The sequence below is a fragment of the Diadema antillarum genome, unplaced genomic scaffold (assembly GCF_040938485.1).
Source record: "Diadema antillarum isolate AM-2024a unplaced genomic scaffold, OU_Dant_1.0 seq00000769_RagTag, whole genome shotgun sequence".
Classification (NCBI taxonomy): domain Eukaryota; kingdom Metazoa; phylum Echinodermata; class Echinoidea; order Diadematoida; family Diadematidae; genus Diadema; species Diadema antillarum.
Genome location: NW_027271659.1, coordinates 445017 through 460211, shown reverse-complemented (window position 1 = coordinate 460211; position 15195 = coordinate 445017).

The window sequence follows — 15195 nt, the reverse complement described above, 5'->3', positions numbered from 1 at the left end:
GCTTGCACTATTTAGAGCTGCCGCAGAAAAGTTCTATCTTCAGATCAAAAATGTTGGCTTTGTTTGTTAATTTATTAATTTAATTTATATGTAGAAAAATGAGTTTTGAAAAAGAAAAATGTTGTAGATGGTTTTTTGACAATGTTAAAAAAAAATTATTTTGATTTTTGAATTTGCATTTCAAGAGAAAAGGATATTTGAAATTTTGAGAAAAATGTTTTTGGTTTTCATTATCATTTGGCTAGAAAAAGAAAAAAAGTTAGATTTTGACTGTATTCTTTTTTTTTTTAGAAGTTAAAAGAGAAGAAATTTTGAAGGCTACATGCTCATAGTGTAGTCAGCAGGTACTGCTGTTTGATACAGGCAAGAAGTTTTCAGAAATGTAATGCCTCAGCATATAATGGTAACACACGGAATTAAAGACCTTTCTCTACATATGCTTTTTCATGTTAGTATTATAAGACTCGTTGAAGCAAAGACATGCCCATAAGATCAGAAGTTTAACAAAAATAACATCTTGAGTCTTAAAAATTGCAAATCACCTCTCTGTATTTCACAAGAGTGGGCTGAACATCTGGCTCGCTGCAGATGTAGGTTGAATGTAAGCTCAGGAAAACAAGACCCTTATTTGAGCAAATTTCTACCGTTTGTGGCATTCAATTCTTTCCTCTTGTGTGCCTGTGAATCAGTGAAATGAATGACTTTGCTGTAGTGTGAGAAACAACAATTTGCCACAAAGACACATTCCAGGTGATGTCGTTATCAGCAAACTGTTTCTGTATACGCCATCTATTTTGCAAGGTTTTTATTTCTGTGAATTTTGCGAGTGGGGTGCTATTTGCGAGTTTTAAAATATGCACCAATATTACTTGTACTCGTAGTTTTAATCCTGATATGAATGTGACATGCATGTGTACATTATGCCATTCATTGCTGTACTCCATGATCGCAGATCTGACCACTTGCCAAATTGTCGAGAAGTCTAGATTGGCAAAAAATTAGACTCGCTAGATAAATGGCGTGTACAGTATACTGTATACGCCATATATTTCGCGAGTCTAAATTTTCGGGAATTCGGGAATTCGGGAATTCCCGACGATTTCGCGAGTGGTTAAATTCGCGATCGTGGAGTCCTGTACTGAACGGAGAAATGTACACGTGTACGTCACATCCACATTGGGATCAGAGTCAATAATTATATTCGCGTGTCTTTAATTTCGCAAATACCACCTCACTCGCGCAAATAAAAACCTCGCGAAATATTTGGCGTATACAGTAACTTAGATGAGGCATGTTCCAATACATGCCACCATTTAAGGGTAAATTTACTATTAAAGTCTGGTATATCACATAGGAAAAACAAAATTTTGTGCTATTGCTATGTTTCCACCATGTTCCTGCTGGCCACGGCAGTCTCGTTTCAGGCTAACGTAGACAAAACGGGATGGACATGAGATAATGGGGGGGAGGGGGGGGGGGGACATGATGAACAAACGTGACAGACTGCGAATGCTGTGGAGTCTGTGTCAGATTTTTGGACTGTCAAAAAGTTTGCCGTAGCAGTCACGATGCTGCATAATAAGAAACCTAGTACAGTACTCTCCGCATAATCGGGTAGGCTCGGGCAGAGCATTTCTTACCCGATTAAGCGGAGTACCCGATTAACAGAAGAACACTTCTAATTCACAATTGACACACGCAATGTGTATGTACATGCATCGTACACTGCACCAAAAACCTACACCGTATGCTTAACACGCGTGCTTGCACGGCACATTATACTCAGTACATACACTGTACCTTACACTTGCTCAGTCACGAGCAATAATTTACACTCGTTTTATGGACAAATATGTCTTCAGAAAACTTTGTCATTTGACTATAGACTCCTCGCTAACACGCAGGCGTTTTCTGAAATGCACACGTCTTTTTGCGTGCACTAGTCATGTAGAACATCGGGTTACTTTTCGAGAAGTGACTGGGGAAAATGACAATTGGCCCATTCTCAGTAAAAGCGTGCAAATACGGAATTTTGGTGTCGCCGACATTCCATGACAGTTTGCGGTTCCCTGAAACCTATTAGATACTATTTAAATGTTTATAATATATCACGAGGACTTTATTTGTTAAAAATAAACACGATCAAATGCGGTTGTCTGCCTTTTTGTATAAAATTTTGCTGTTAAACTTCGTTAAGACCCCCAAAACGCAGTGTCGCTGGCTATTTCAGAATTATGTTTTATTGCTCCTCTCCGTCCACAAACACACTCTCCAAATATCATTTTCATGGACGATGAGCATATCATATGTGCTAATCACAATACTCGAAAAGTTCCAAAATTTTTATTGACTTCTTTTTTTATAGCCTTTTGAAACCTGTCGCCAAGTTCACCGCCAGATACGTTACCGGTTTCTTTAGCGTTACAGCATTGCGAAAATAACAAGACTATGCAATGACCCTGTGTATATGAAACCCTGAGGATATACTTCATACATTGCAAGTACTTAGAGTTTTTGTGCAACAGCTCTTTTTTGAGAATACGGTACAATGTTTGAAATATCGGTTTTCTACACTTTTATTTGGACAGATACGTGACATACTTTTCACGCCACCCACTGCGACAGATATTGCAATGTCAGACAAATTGTATATTATACATTACTCCTCGGAATGACGCATCGATTCAACATTAAAGTTTAGTACAAGTGAGAAATATTTGGTAGATATCGCTCTCATAATAATATGATCGACCATATACGTTACCACAGATACGTTACCCCAGATACGTGACCGAATTTTGCTCATTGGTCTTGTATTTCTGGGGATCAAATCTGGTCAAAATTCATCCCTACACATTACATGTTTCGTTTTGTTGGACCTCAGGATTATATTCTTACACCAAAAGGACAGAGAGGTGAAAAGATCAACACTTCCACATGATTTTTCTTTCTGCGTCAGTGTCTCACAACTTAATGCCAAGTTTTCCGACAGATACGTTACCACATAATCAAAATGCTGAAAAGAAATTGTAAATGTTTTTACAAACAAATCGTTGTGTGCTCATAAACTCCAAAGTTCTATTCTATAAAACCCAGCCACTTTCATATTCTATGCAACAACTTTGAACGTTTATTTTACAAGACGAAGCTAAGATTCAGCATATCAGTTTTTTGCTTTTCAGATTTAGCAGATACGTTACGTATAATTCAGGGCACCCACGGTGACAAATAATGTTATGTAAAACAGAGTGTTCATAAAACAATTCTGCATAGAATGACGCTTCCATAAGAAATTAAAGTTATGTTCAAATGAAGAATATTCAGTAGAAATTGCTCTGTAACTTCACCGACAGATTCATTTACGGTACGCCAGATACGTTACCAAACTTTGAAAGAGTAAAAAGTAGTTTATGAAACGTTTCCGAGAAAAGTTTCAGTGTTCTGTTGCATATTTATTCTAGCGCCATTAAAAGAACATTGTTCGGGGATGGATAACCAGTCACAATAGTTAAGGTTTAAGCAAACTTTATTATGCTCATGCAACACAAACTGCCGGCCGAAAGGGGCGAAGGTTATACAACAACAATTTAACATACTTCTCAAACACTGCCCGTAAGAGGGCAGTATAACACACTGGCGCAATCACTTTCTTCTTTCTGTCTTCTTCTACATATCAGAAAGGAAAACACTTGGCATTCGAATAATCATGCACATTCAATATGCCAGGGATGTGTGTAGAATTAAGCCAGTCAAACTTCCGACTAATTGCATGGATAGATAGACCACGTTACGAACACTCAATGATTTGATACCATTAACACAAATATTATCCCGATATAGACACAATGTCTCCAAAAGCGTGTATGAACTGACTGACAACTAACTAATATGAAACATCAACTTTACATTAGCTGTAATCAGCACTGCTATACAGTACATACATGTATATTCACTCATTGGAGCAACAATCAGAATCCTGTGCATACAAACATAACAATAATCTATGCTTTACATGTGCCTTCATGTACATTCTACCAATTATAAAAAATGACACTAAATACAACTTCAAAATCAACTACCTTACGCTGTAAAAACCAGAAAATATTTCACAATATCAACTATCAAATACATACCTAACTCACTCACATTCTACCCTTTTCTCACAACATGAAACATTACTAATGTACATAAGTACCATGATCCCCACATTCTCATTCACTCTTTTGTTACAACACTATCAAACACTGTACATGTACATGAATAACATACAGCTGTAATCACTTTTCTCCTAATGGAATGTGAGACAACAGTACATAAACACCACACCATAGCTGTCTTTCCTTTACAGTCCCCAAAGAAACACAATGCTGTCAGAACCAAATAGATGACCAACTATAGGCCCCAAAAGGACAGAAACAAAAATCCCTAGATAAATCAAAGTAAAGCATAAACACATTACGGGTTAAGTAAACAGTATATGGCATGGAAAACAACAATGGTGTGTATTCATTATGATACATGTCGTACCTGATACACGTATTCAAATCGGTATGAGTAAGACACATATGTACATGAAAGCCGCTGTGAATAGTCACCCACCTGATGTAACAGTATCAAAACCATAGTGTCATCATCGACTTATCATGTGAGTTATTACTACAAAATGTACAACCCTTTGGCATATACCAAACAAAACAACTGAAAAGGATACATTCAGTAAGAAAAATGTTACATATGAAAACAAATTATCAGAAATAAGCAAAGATCAAATACACCTGTATTATACTTTTGAAAACATACCCAAACTTCCTAACCATATTTCGTCCTTAAAGTGTATTGATGAACAGCTTTGTACGCATGCATCAAAAACGGAATCCTACATCGACGTCACTCCATACAATATGTCCTGACACATGATTCGTACATATCAAAAAAAAGGGGGAAGGATGAGCTACATGAGGTATCTCAAAACTATGTGCTATGTACAATATGTTACCATACATGTCATGTAGGCTTCATATAATTACAAATAATCATCATATATATCAAACATCTTTTCTTTATCAATAACCTTGCTACTGATGTTCTCCCTTTGTATGTGGAACAACAACAAAAAATCAAACAAACGTCATATAACAAAAACAAAACTCACCTCTCCTACATGTGCGCAATATGTTTTTGACATATGACACAGGAAATGACTCTTAAGAATCATACACATTAGGCAAAAGCAGAGGCCAAACAAAAACATAAGAATACTGAATTACTGTATTCTTACTGAATTGCCATCAAAACTATCGAACATATACTACATACATAAAAAGGTAAACATGTTGATGTGATCTGCACAACTTGCTATGTTCAAATCACTTGACGGCGTATGTAATGTAAACTACTGGCATCCATTAACAAAATACGTGTACTGTTTTTGTACACTACCTCGTATCAGAATCAATACAAAACACTGAAAACCATAGCAAGAATATTATCTGTTATTATATTAAGTCTGTAATATCCTTGAAAAAATATTACATGCATGGATTCATTCCGTACAATCACAAACGCAAACAAACAAAAATAAACACAAACTTTATACTTTCAACACTGCTGAAAATATTGAAAGTTGTAGTAGATATTGTACTACACAATTGACACAAACTTCAAAATACAACTAAAACTTTACTCATTGTTTAAAAAAGTAACAATTTAAACTGACATAATTATCAACTAAATTGTACAATTTTACCGGAGTTATAAAACGTACAGTAATACATATAAATCACGAACTTGTGCATTGCAAGTCCTTTCCTCACTTCTAAAAACTGATTTGACATACACTTATACATTATGGTAAAAAATATCCCATAAACCGGAAGATCCTGTATTGTTTCATGGGAATCAGTCCATTTACCCTAAATAAACACTAGGTGAGTTTATAAAGGTAAAGCAGGTATGGAGCACACAGTTTTGTTCAGAATCCAGAAACATCCGGTAGCCAAGGTCATAAGAGGAGGTTATCAGCTAGCTTAGTGATACACAGCCAATGTCCGGAGGACGGCCAGGAGGGGGTCCTATACGCAAGCCCACGGAGCGACCTGGTCGAGGAGAAGGAGCAATGTCTGAGGTTGGAGACATTACAAATGTGCAGAGCTGAACACGAGGTGCAGTACTCTTCTCACGCCGTGGAATGCGAGATGTACCTCCAGGAATGGAGGCACTGGTGAAGGCACGGGGTCCACTGGATGCATCTGGGGGGCGCCCAGGAGGGTTATTGATCTCGATAGTGGGAGAATGGTCTGGGGGGCCACTGCGTCGATCGGGAGTGGTGATGCTACTAACACTGATGTTGAGAACATCCACAGGAAGCTCATCAGTGGGTGAGGGACACTGGTTGACATCTGAAGATGGCTGGCGTGCTGGCAAGCCAGAGAGATGATGAGGTGTGGTTAGGGCACCAGAGGAATTATCATCTGTGACATCAGGGATGGTGTCATTCATCTCAGGGGTGGGAATGATGGCTAGCTCCGACTGAGCTAGACACTGACGTGCAGCCTCAGCATCCTGGGAATGGGGGCGTAGGCCTATGCCTTGGTGATGACCGTTGCTGGCTGGTGAAGGTGCGGTCACATTATCAGAGCTAGGTGAAGGCGAGTTGTACCGGGGAAGGCTGAGAGACATCGGAGGCGTGCGGGAAAGACGAATATCTACCTCTGGTGTAGGATCAGGACCATAGGTGTACGAAGGTCCATCACCAATTGTGATACTGCGCTTTGCGGGACGGATGGTAATGTCGTGCAACACTATGAACGGAATGCCTGCCTCAATTATAACATCTTGAGAGTCAACAACTAACCCTTCAAAGAGAAATGCCTTTCCATCTCTGGCAAGTGTGAGGCACGTCCCTCCAACAACTGCATACAGTGAAGAATGATCAACTGGATAAGCCTCAGAAGAGTCCGAAAAAACACCTCCAAGACTCTTGAACACTGAGTAGCCAATGAAGTTCTGTGGCGAACCGCTGGCAAGAGTAACCCGGATAGTCTGCTGACCATGGTCGAGGTCAATGTAGGGAGACATACAAGTCTTTTCAGGCAACACTGAGGGACTAGCTACTGGAGACTGTGGCAACTGGTCAACCCGGAAGTAGAACTCATCCGACTCCGATGAGCCACTATCATAGCAAAAGGAATTGTCGTGAACCCCTATTGACCAGTCTAAATCTGACATACCCTTTGCATCTCCAAGACTACTGTCGGGATCAGCAACACATACCCTAGTAGACAAGCAGACAATATCTGTAGCCAAAGCACTGTCATTAAGATCATCACAACATTCAGCAACTTCGGAGAAATCACATTCTGACTCTAGCTCATCATAATCATCCAGATGATTGTCATATGGACACAGGGAATCAGAGTAGCCAAGGATGGAAGCCGCTTGGCGAGCACACGTAACGATATCTCTTTCATGCTCTGGCAGGAATGAGCAATCACTGATGTGATGCTGGTTCGGACGATTGGCAACGAGACATATTGGGCAACTGTGAACTTTGTGTCTAACGGTAGAACGACTGGACTCACTAACACTAAAACTACTCATACACATAGGAACAGGATGACTAGTGCTGCTACATGTACTGGGACTGACTGCATCATACCGAGTAGCATGCAATACTCTATCATCATGGGAACGAGGTTGGTTTGGGTCCTCGAAGGGCTCATCACAACTGTCATAACTTTCACAATCATAATCATCACAGAAATCATCATAATCAAGACCGACATAATCATCTTCGGTCATCCATTCATTTCTGCTTTCATTTCTTTTGATTTGAATTGGCTCAGAATCATAAACACGGTAAGGTACCTGGTACATTGTACGTCTGGTTACAATACTGGTAGGGGCGGCCTCTCTCTCGGGCCTGGGTGCGAGGTCGTTGCCTCAAAAGGGGACAGGGAACAGCCATTCAAGGGCTATGTACGGGACTACAGCAGATGCAAGCAAACCATAACTACCTATCACGACACGTTTTGCCGACCAACTGGCTGCCATATCATGCATAAAATCCATCGGTAATGAGGGAAGAGCAGGGTACTTTATCCCATGTAGCTGCCACCACGCCATTAAAAGAACATTGTTCGGGGATGGATAACCAGTCACAATAGTTAAGGTTTAAGCAAACTTTATTATGCTCATGCAACACAAACTGCCGGCCGAAAGGGGCGAAGGTTATACAACAACAATTTAACATACTTCTCAAACACTGCCCGTAAGAGGGCAGTATAACACACTGGCGTAGTGTTTTTCAACATATGAAGAACTACTCAAGATTCATTGATAAGTTGAACAATTATTTATTCATTTTCATTAAAAGGGATGAGCCAAATACGTTACCATAGGTCAAACAACTGTTTAGCATATCGAGTTCATAGAGACTGTACCTACTTCCTTCTAAATGCCTACAAAAATATATTTTTTAAACCTTGTTTGCATTATCCATCAAAACTTAATGAATATTTTATAGTCAGATGGATAAATACATTCAGACGTAAGATGAGAATATTCTGTGAATGAAGAACTCAGCTTTCACATTTAGGGCTCTTTTCCACTACATTTCATAGTTTAAATATTACGTACAATGTTTAAAATGGTTAATTTGGGCTTACATCATTCATTTTTACATCAATTCATGAGGTACATAATTAAACAGGTGATATTTATTAATTCATACACAACTAAAATTATTACTTATATTTTACCAGATACGTTACCAAAGGTGATTCGATGTTTTTCAATAGTTATTTCCCCAGGAAAGCAATTCGTATTTGTTTCCTGTGAAATTCCAAATTGGATCGTTCCCTTTGCATGATTTGTGGGATTCGAAACTTTATTTGTAAGCGAAATTTGCTAAAAATACAAAGTGAATCTTAAGGTTATATTTCATTTCAGCAAAAAGCATATTTCAACCTACCACACAGAAATAATTTCTACCAGTTAGCAAGGGATGACAACATCTTTACCTCTTGAAAAACCCCAATATCTTTAGGGGGGACAGATGTCTTTTCCTAAACAGAAATTGGATCAAAACAATAAATTTAATTCAGAGTTAGGAGTCCATTACAACATGTAAATTTGCGGTAACGTATCTGATTGGTGATCAAAAATCATATATGATGCTCTATTTCAATTCATTTTTACTCAATGAATGGCCATCATTTAGAATGTTCCACTTTTTGTTTCGTATTTGACCGGTTTTGAAGTTTCCGAAAACACATCTTTGAATGTATTACTTTGTGGTTGATTTTTCGGTTTTACTCACATGGAATTGAACACTTAATCTGAGAATGGCCCAATTATGGAGCTGGTGCATGGCCTGATTTTCGTTGCAAACTTCTCATATTGTGAATGTTGTTAAGGTGCAAAGGAGGAGCGCAAGTGTGTTCAACTCCTGTCTGTCTATGCAATTGTGAGTGCCAGCTACATGTGTAATGTTCGTTTATGTGTGGCAATATGTCGGTACTGGTACATGTGTTTTCATTTGTAAATCACTCCCCAAATGATTGGTCTTCATTGCAAATTAAGCAGAGAATGCGATTAGTCGTGAAAAATTTGACATTCATGATTTCTTGTAGTGTTATACTATTGTATCTGCGATAAAATGTGGGTAGAAATAAGATTAGAAGAAAACTATTCACCCGTTTATGCGGAGAGGCAACCCGATTATCAGGTAATTTTAATGTGCATTGGAACTGATTTTGATATTACTACCCAATTAAACGGAATACCCGTTTAAGCGATACCCGATTACGCGGAGAGTACTGTACAATGTAGGCCGTGATAAAATGGGGTGAACGCAGCAAAACGTGACAGCTCATAATGTAAGAGGACCATAACAAAACTAGGAGTAGATTTGGGGGGGGGGGGTAGGAGAGTATCTCTATTATTCACAGCGCAGTGCGTTTCAGGCAAATGGGGTTGCCATGGCTGCCTGGAACATTGTGTAAACATAGCATAAGATAACGTATACACTGTATGTACTCTTGAGGGAAGGTCTTCATGTTTGGTGGAAATTTGGCAAACTTTGATCTGATCTCTTCATAAAGAGTGCTATTCCACATCATGTTCAAGTTGTCTTTGATGCCTAGTACTAAATCAGGTGTAGAGAATGGAAAAGGTCTCATCAAGATCAGACATCATATTGTTAGTCAATCACAACATAAAATGCAACGACATATGAGAGGAACAGAAGCGCGAGAAACGCTTTCATTGTACTGCGGCATTTGGCGATTTATTGATTGGTTTGGGCGGGTTCATGCGTTTGAGCAGAATATGCGAAGTTGGCACGCCGTCAACTGAGTCGGACGTGCGAACGTGGCTCATAAAGAGTTAACATGATGATGACTCCACTAACCTACCTAAATACTTGAAAGAAAGCACACACTCTGGAAAAGTATGAACTGAGAAAAGAGGCTCTGAAGTAAAGGGTCTAATTCAAGCACTTAATTTTTCACCAAGCCGCACTAGCTGTGAGATGAAAGGGACAAAACACAGGATGCAGGCCCGTAGCCAGGGGGGGTGCGTCGGGTGCGTACGCACCCCCAAAATTCTGAAAGGTCCACTTTTTCATAATAACGGTTTTTAGCAATTCTCAAGATAACAATCCAAATAAATATAAAGACACATTATATGCTACGTAAATGTGGAAGAGTACGTTTAACAATGTTAAAAATAATTGTACGAAACCCTTTTGTTGTATGAACCATCGGATCGCCCCCATGCACACAAACACAAATATTATGTATCAATTTGTGCGAGCTATTACATATTGAAAACTTTCGGTCATCTGCGAAGCCGCGCTTCCGCGCGAACGCTACAACACGTAAAACGGGTCAAAAATCGACGCATTTTTCCACAAAATCTGCCATAACTTTTGAACTGTTTAAGAAGCAAACTTGGGGCGCCCGGATTCTGAAAGTGGACACTTTAGGGATTATTTATGTGTATATATCTTTATTGTAACATTTGTAGCAGTGACGCAAATTAGATCAGAAAAGTACCTTATGAGTAGAATTGTCTATGGCGAACAGTCCAAATTTGACGAATTTGAGCTATTTTGCCGTCTTGCAATTCTTCCAGACGGGATATCTCGAGAACGGAAGATCGCACAAACTTGGGGCGCACGGTTTCAGAAAGTAGAGGTTCTGCCCATTTTTGTGACATAAGAATCTTGTCCATTGGTTGAGCAGTCCTGACGCAAATTTGCCGTAAAGCTAGACCAAGGAGGTACCCTCCTTGGCTAGACTACCCATTCACAATTGCTGTCATAGGGAACGTGTACAATCCATACAGAAGTATCACGTGGCGAGACTACCAACGAAAATTTGAGCCGTTGACCTTCACTGTCTGCCGTTGTCAGCAGTGTGAATTCCTGTGATTTCAAGCTTTTGTTTCTCGCCAAATATCATTTTCAACGCAATATCCAGATACAGTTGTATGTGAGACATTATCTAGATACGTAGCAGCCTTATTGACAACATAACTGTTAAGTTTGGGAGCAAAAACGACCAAATACATTCCACATTCCAATTCTCATTTTTCGATGATGGCTGTAGTCGGACTGGTGCATTTCCTTCGGAGGTGGTTAGTTGCAACGGTCACCTTGCCACCTGCTGTCTGCAATCGGGCGCTTATATACACGTGTTGTACACAGGTAATCAACTGAAATAATGTTGTAAAGGAATGATAAGGTCATAGACTATATCATTTCAACTGTAGATTTAACCCGATTGCACTCATGCATATCCATTACAACTTTGACGTTGATAACGAGAGGGTGGTGAAATTGTTCGCCAGAAAGCATCCCATGCAGAAGACTGGAACTTCAAACAATGCTTAAAGACTAGAAAAAGACTAAGCGAAGATCACACTGCACAAGTGCACATTCAAAGGACCTGCAAATGCTCCCCTCTAACTCCTGTTATGTAATCATCATTTTCTATTTTGGATGATTACTTGCCTGTCTCAATATATTGTTGATTATTAGTTAGGTATACATTTTCTCATGTTGTGACAGTTCGATTGGTTCTCATTTTGAAGTGAGCCAAAACCTAAGAACATTCTCACTTATAATTTCCAAAGAGTATTATGCAGGCACGCAAACTCAATTTAGTTGTATTTCATCTAAATGTAATGGGTAAGAGGGTATGAGAGAGAATGCTGAGCTATGAAGTAAAATGGTAAAGTAAAAAGTTTGTCAGATAGTATTACAAAAGCCTGAATATTGCAAGAGCTCCGGAGTAAAAACAGTCAGGGAAAAACCCTATGTATGATAACATTGTGAGATCGTTAGACTGCATTGTGACGCGTCGTTATTTGATCTACATTCTTTATTCATATTTTTCATAAAAAACACAGGTAATGAGCCGGATTGGGTTAAAATTCTCACTTACAGCTTTGCAGAAGTCTGAGTCAACAGTATCACACAGTACTTCAAGACGTATTAGTACAAACGATTTCTTGAGCCTGCACCGTTTCAGGATCTGTTCTGGATACGGCGGTAGAAACTCATTTTTTTTTTTGTTGTTTATTTTATCATTATTTACTAATCTCTTTTCTAACTTACAGGTAGCGGATTTCTTTGCAGGCCAAATTCGGAAATGTAGTGTTGATTATTACTTATACATTTCTACATTTCATACAGTTCTATTGGTTCTCATTTTAAAGTGAGCCAAAACCTAAGAACATTTTCACTTATAATTTCCAAAGAGTATTATGCAGGCACGCAAACTCATTTTAGTTGTATTTCATTTAAATGTAATGGGTAAGAGGGTATGAGAGAGAATGGAAAGTGCTGAGCTATGAAGTAAAATGGTAAAGTAAAAAGTTTGTCAGATAGTATTACAAAAGAAACTCATTCTTTTTTGTTTGTTTATTTTATCATTATTTACTTATCTCTCTTCTAACTTAAAGGTAGTGGATCTCTTTGCAGCCCAAATTCGAAAATGCCTACAGACAGCTAGTAACCAAATATGCTACTATAATTTAATAAATAAGAAATAACCATTCCAGTATGTATCTTAGTGTGCACAGTAAGACAGATCAAATCAAATAGGAAAACATCTGAGCACTAAGCCTGAGGTCTAAATTTGCACTCAACTTCTTCCAATGGCTAACGGATGTTTAATTTTTGAATTTCACTGACCTCCAAATTTCAAAAAGAAAACCTTCTTAGCATGATGGTTAATATGACATTTGACTGATATTGGAGATGTTTGCGAATCGGATCTACTACCTTTGATATTATTAAATCTAAAATGATTATTTGAAAGTTCGGAAATGCTGGAAATATCCTACCACAAGGAGGCAAAATATAAATGGTTCACATTTACAATTCATTTTGTTTTAAAAATTTTCTTATTTATTTTCGTTTTTGACAAACTCGCATACCAACGGCTGATATACTGTATAGTAAAGTGAATGTTTCATCTTCCAAACAGCATCCAATGGGATGGAAAACTCCGACTGAAAGGTGGACACCGTGACCATACTCGCTAAAGAAAACGCGTAATAGGGGTCGTTTTTTCTCACGGATTAGATGGAAGTGTGATGTACGAGCGTATATAATCAAAGGGTATCAAAAAGGCCGAAATTTGGGAAAATGGTATATTGTTCAATCATGATGAAGTACTTCTTTAGGGTGCAGGAAACATTTAAGGAATACTTGTTTTTAAGGCCCGAAAAAATCATATGATCATTACTCGTTTAGGGGCCATTTTGAAAGTCCATGTATGAGCATGGTGTCCACCTTTTAATTGTCGCTACCCCTCCCGGGACAGTATCAAAGGACCGTTTTGTTAATTAACGCAATCCCCCCTTCCTTTAAAAATCCTGGCTTCAGGCCTGCTAACGCGGGTATACAATAGAAAAAATAAAAGTTAAAACAACACCAGGAAAATCACTATTCTCAATTTTGCGGCGCGCTACGCGCGCAGAGTCTCGAACACAATTAAACTTTGCAACTTCCTGGCAAAATGAGTTTTTACTATTTCCTAGATGAAATACCGTAACGCGATTGCATGCAACAGACAAAAATACAAATTTCCTCGAGACTTTAAAACGTCATTAAAACAGTCAAAATTCACAATTTGCGGCGCGCTTCGCGCGCAAATTCTTATACAACTTTTGTAGTTCGGTCGTCCAAAGAATATATATATATATATATATATATATATATATATAAAATTGTGTGTGTGTGTGTGTGTGTGTGTGTGTGTGTGTGTCATCATTGGTATTGGTACCGAAGGTCCGTTTTTTTAGTGACCGCACCCCCCCTTGAAAAATCCTGGCTACGGGCCTGGGATGTCGACCACCGGAGCAACAACAATGAAAGTACATATGTGTATTATCAGATTAGGCTGAAATTGAGCATGTTCTATTAACACATTCTGTCCATGATTAATGCCAACTTTCAAAGCAGTAGCATTATCCTTTCTAGAGTTATTAGACTTGAAAGTGAAGAGTGTACAAAGGATTTCAGAAAATGAAAAGAGGCCTCTACTACAAACCTGATCATTCTACTCTCCCCCAAAAAGGGGTTGTAGAAAAACTGCTGAAAACACATTTTCCCATTCGTGTTATGATCCCAATCTAAAGAATAATGTAGAAGAAAGATAACTTTTTCAGAAAATGTGAAAAACTCAAGATTGACTCAGTTGACCCATTTCACTTGTTTTGAGTCCTCGCATAAAATCAAGGGGTGCGACTTTTTGTTTGTTTTGTGATGCATGGTCACATATGATCACTACTGTACCTCTTTCAATTTGCATGTATTGGGAGAAATCATTTGAAACTTTGAAATTCCATAATTTTTCTGTTTCATGTCCAAAGGTGATGAAATTTTGATCTTTCTGTACATCTCATTTTACTCTTAATCAATGTCAACTTGAACATGATTTGGAATCAATCTTTATCTCTGTTGCATGTACAATGTATGTACTGCACATTGATGGCAAATATCACACATTACGAATCATATTTGACATTTGTAGTGAGATTACAGTGGGTATTACAGCAATGCAGTTGTCTGCATTCCCAGACTAGAAAAGTACTTGGAGAGTGCTGACCTCCACCAAGCAGCTCATTTCCACCCAAGCACACATACTCAAAATTGCCGTTATATCCCAATGACAAGAAGCC